This window comes from Plecotus auritus (assembly GCF_963455305.1).
Source record: "Plecotus auritus genome assembly, chromosome: 5".
Classification (NCBI taxonomy): Eukaryota; Metazoa; Chordata; class Mammalia; order Chiroptera; family Vespertilionidae; genus Plecotus; species Plecotus auritus.
In genome coordinates, this window is record NC_137776.1 from 61,501,877 (window position 1) to 61,506,894 (window position 5,018).

Consider the following 5,018-nt stretch of genomic DNA (forward strand, 5'->3'; position numbering starts at 1 on the left):
ACCTGAAACTAATATAATATTGTATATCAACTTAATTGAAAAATAAAAAAATTATTTTTTGCAAAGTCTACTGGCCACATGACTCCCTGGCTGAGAGCACCCTGCCCAGCAGAGACCTCCAGGCAGAGTAAGAGCTGAGGGTGGGCTGGGCCCACTGGTGGGGCAGGGGGCGTGGCGACCATCTGGCCTGCCAGAAAGTTTCACAGGAGTTGGCTGTGTGTGGATCTAAAGCTGGCTTGCTAGACCATGAGTGTATTCCATATCCTCAGAGAGCTGAGCCACTTCCTGGCTGTGATCTTGCTCCTGGGAAAGATCTGTAAGTCCAAGAACTGCACAGGCATCTCTGGGAAGAGCCAGATCCTTTTGCTCTCCTCTTCACCACCAGGTATCTGGACCTGTTCATCAACTTCATATTCAACAGTCATGAGGTGTTTTTTCTTCTCTGTGCCTCTGTCACAGTGTACATGGTCTATGAGAAATTTTGAAAATGGTTGACAGTGAGAATGACACATTCTACCTGGAGTTTCTTCTGGTCTCTGTCATTGGCCTCTCCTTCCTTGAGAACTCCTCTGGAGACCCTCTGGACTTTCTCCATCTACCTGGAATCAGCGGCCATCCTGCCCCAGCTCTTCATAATCTGCAAGACTGGAGAGGCTGAGACCATTACTTTTACTACCTGGTATTTCTTGGGCTGTATCTGGCACTCTACCTAGCTAACTGGTTCAGGTGGTACCAGACTGAGAATCTCTATGGCTAAATTATAGTGGCGTCTGAAGTGGTACAAACCATCCTCTATTGTGTCTTCTTTTACTTACTGGTATATGTGACCAAAGTACTTAAAGGAGAGAAGATAAGTTTTCCAATACTAATTTGAGGGCCCTTGGAGAACAAGGATATGAAGCAAACTATTTGAAATGTCCTACTGAGTGACTTATACCTGACTCAGACGAAATGTTAAAATTAAAGCCAGAAAAATGTTTAGTGTGGATGGATTTCAACAAAGTCCTGATCATCCCACCTAGAGAAAACTTCATCAATAACACCTCCTTTATAGTAGTAACGGAAAACATGTGCCAATTACATAAACATGGTGCCATACAATGTCAATAGGAACACCAAGAAACCTTAGGTGCCTAACTCACAAATGGGTAAAAAAAAAAAAAAAAAAAAGACTACTTTAAAAGGGAATGAAAATTGGCTAGTATCCATAGAAAACTCTGTTTTAAATGTCTACTATATGATCAAAGCGTAAATGGGGTTTTATTCTTTCTCTTAGAGTTTTTGTCTCCTCTCCAGTATGATGCTTGACTAGTGTGACACTTGACCTTTTGACTATGACACTAAGGTACTATATCTTAATCAAATACTTCACAGTGACTCCTGGAACTGTGTCTGTCTCACCTAAACTGTCTTTTATATTTGAAACATTTTTTTTTCTTTTCTTGCTTATTTAATACACATGGTCGTTATAAGCCATTCTTCTTTAAATTTCAAGCTTTAATTGTATTACACTAATTAAAGTTTATTGAATGCTTTCAACTTTCAAAGTCTGCCAGACCAGAAGCTTCATGAGGACAAGGACCATCTTGTCAAATGCTATATCTTCAGTAGAAAGACTTTCATTAATATTATTAAATCAATGCATCCTATCTTCTCTCTAAAAGCTTTCACCTCCACCCCCCTCAAATTTTATTTAATCAAATATTATTTAAGGGCTAATTTGCCTAGACAGGCACTATGCTAATCTATCTATATCCATATCCTATCTAATAAATAGGGAATATGCTAATTGACCATCACGCCCTCACAAAGATGGAAGCACTCACAGCCAATAAGGAAGGAATATGCTAATTGAATGCCACACCTTCAAGATGGCGGTGCCCACAGCCACAAGATGGCGGCACCCAGTCTCCTCAGCCCCACTGGGACGACAGGTGCGGCACAGCTGGGCCTGCCCCCAGACAGGTCTGGCTGCTCTGCGTGCCTGCCTCCGGAGTCCCCCAGTCTCCTCAGCCCCCCAGCCACCCAGGGCCAGCCCAAGGCACAGACAAGCCTCATATGGCAGCTTCCCAGCCACCCAGGGCTGGCCCCAGGTGCAGGCAAGCCTCGGATAGTTGCCCAAGGCAGTCCGAGGCTCAGGTAACCAGGGCTGGCCTGAGGCACAGGCAAACCTTGGATGGCAGCTGCCCAGGCACCCAGGGCCATCCAAGGCTCAGGTAACCAGGGCCGGCCGAGGCTTGCACTGCCAGCAGTGGCAGCAGCAGAGGTGTGATGGGGGTGTCACCTTCCCCTTATCGCCGGGTTGCCTTCCACCCCTGAGGGCTCCCAGACTTCCCCCAAAGGATCCCGGATTGTGAGAGGGGGCAGGCTGGGCTGAGGGACCTCCCCTCCAGTGTATGAATTTTCATGCACCAGGCCTCTAATATATATATATATATATATATATATATATATATATATATATATGCCTAATATGGTAATTGTTCCTCTGACCATTTGACTGTTTGACCAGTTGCTATGATGCACATTGACCGCCAGGGGGCAGATGCTTTGACTGGTAGGTTAGCTTGCCAATAGGGACTGGACGATGCGATCCAGACATGCCCTGGAGCCCTCCCATGGTCCCTCCCCAGCCCCAGTCGTGCACCAGTGGGGTCCCTCAGCCTGGCCTGCACCCTCTCGCAATCCAGGACCCTTTGGAGGATGTCGGAGAGCCAGTTTTGGCCCAATCCCCACAGGCCAGGCCGAGGGACCCCACCAGTGCATGAATCTGTGCACCAGACCTCTGATAATAATCTACATAATAAAAGCCTAAGCGACCATTATGGCGGAATGACCAGAACAACCAGTCACTATGATGAGCACTGATCATGGGGGCAGACGCTCAATGCAGGGGCTGCCCCCTGGTGTTCAGTGCACTCCCACAAGGGGAGCACCACTCAGAAGCCGGGCTCACGGCTGGCTAGTGCAGCAGTGGTGGCAGGAGCCTCTCCCATCTCTGCAGCAGCGCTAAGGAGCAGTAAGCCAAGCATTAAGGAGCCTGCCACTAATGAGCAATGAGCCAGGTGGTAAGGAGCGAGCAGGTGGGTGGTAAGGAGCAAGGGGTCCTGGACTGCAAGAGGGATGTCCTCCCGCCGGCTTAGACCTGTCGGGCCTCCCCTTAGAAGTCCCGGACTGCAACAGGGCACAGGCTGGACTGAGGGAAACCACCCCCCAGTGCATGAATTTTATGCACCAGGCCTCTATATAAAGATAAAAACAAACATTGAAAAAATTACTTTAACACTATATTTTTACATAGCTAATGGGACTATAAAGATTTCTTTCCTCATGTTTTAATAAAATTTTACTTGCACATTCATAATAATTCTGACACAGCCTTCTGGCTATGCACTATTTCCAAAAGGATTTGTGTTATTCTACCTGCAACATCTAAGCATTTGGAGGTCAGGGACCAGTTTTTCCATCTTTGAATTTCCTACAGTTCTTATTCAGTACTTTGTATGTAGTTGATGCCAAATAAATACTTTTTCTAGCTACATTAAACAATTTAAGCAATAAAAATCATTAACACATACACAGCCCTTACATTATAAATGTATATTGCCACACTTCATACTTAGTAGTCACATATATAACTTCAGCTTATGTTTATGATTTATTGTTGGTTATTGTTATTTTACACAAATAGTGAGTGAGAATTATGCCTTCAAAACCCAAAATTCTATGTCTAAGTTAGAGTTGTCAGTAGATGCACCATTGCCCACAGTACACAACATATTATTCTCCATATCACAGCCCCGAGCTGAACTTTATCAGAATCTAATTCCAGAGCAGACTGTTCCCATCTCACTCTCTCCATTTTGGTTACAAGTGATGATTTATAGAATAGACCTTAACTCAGTCATATTGATCTGCCTCTTGTGGTTATTATGATGGAGTCAAATTTTACTGCATTTTTAAGATTAAGATTCTTTGTAGCTCTATCAAGTTTCCAACTACTACTTTCAATGGCTTTGATTCAGTGTAATTTCCTTTTTTTTACAGCAATGGTCTTACATGTTTAAAAGAGAAATAGAATACCTAGGGAGTGACATTTTAAGTAAATGAAGGTCTTTATTAGAAATAAAAACAATTGTGTCAGCCCGAGCTGATACATGGGTTGCACTTCTGGATGTGATCATAATTCATTTTTTTAAAATGATTTCTTATTAGTGTATCCTGGCATTTGCAAGGAGGGAAGATGGTAGTTATGAATTTGCATATAAACAAAAATTAACACAAAGCTAAGCTTGTTTCACTGTATCTTATTTTAATGAACTGTATTAAATTTTTAATTTGGGAAAAACATCTCTACAAATCATCTGTCTCTGAATCAGGTCCCCAAGCTGCTAGCCCTCTCTAATCAGGAGGCTTCTTGTACTTTACTAAAGTGGTGGGGGTCATTAGAGGGAATCTTTCTCATTCCCCAACGGCTTCCTTTAAAAACATTTTTATATACCTACTCCCTTTAGTCTCAAAAACGTGTCCCTCCTCCTTGTAATGGTTATGCCCTCTACTTATGCTCTTAATCTCACTCCCTCCTGTTCAATTTCTTCCCCTGTAATTTCCCATCTCTGCCTTGTCTGCAAGCTATCTTATCCAGTGAAAATCCCTATTTTTGCAAAGAACATGCCTATGAGGATGTCTTTTTTTTAGATTACTTCCATGAGATAAATTCCCAGAAGTGAGCTCACTAAGTCAGTATCAGAGTCAGGTGGTGGGCAAGAATTCAATTAAACTAACTGACACAAAATTGTTTATTGCATAGGGAAAACAAAAATGAGCATTAAAAAAGCCTTTGGGATAAAAATCTTTCTTTGTTGCTCTCTCTTCTGTTTTTACACTTACACTTTCTCAAAAACATCAGCTGTTGATACTCTTTATTGTGATGGAGGAGTTAGGGGAGGCTGCTTTCCTGTGCATTGGGGGATGTTTAACAGCATCTCTGTCTGGTCTCTATTTACTAGAGGCCAATA

The 5,018-nt window shown here is 43.2% G+C and overlaps 1 pseudogene across 1 annotated transcript; it reads left to right on the forward strand.

Moving 5' to 3' along the window:
* Nucleotides 1-246: 246 nt before the first annotated feature.
* LOC308248229 (ER lumen protein-retaining receptor 3-like) lies at nt 247-874 on the forward strand (annotated as a pseudogene). The gene has a single exon. The product of its transcript is annotated as an ER lumen protein-retaining receptor 3-like (transcript).
* The last annotated feature ends 4,144 nt before the right edge of the window (nt 875-5,018 follow it).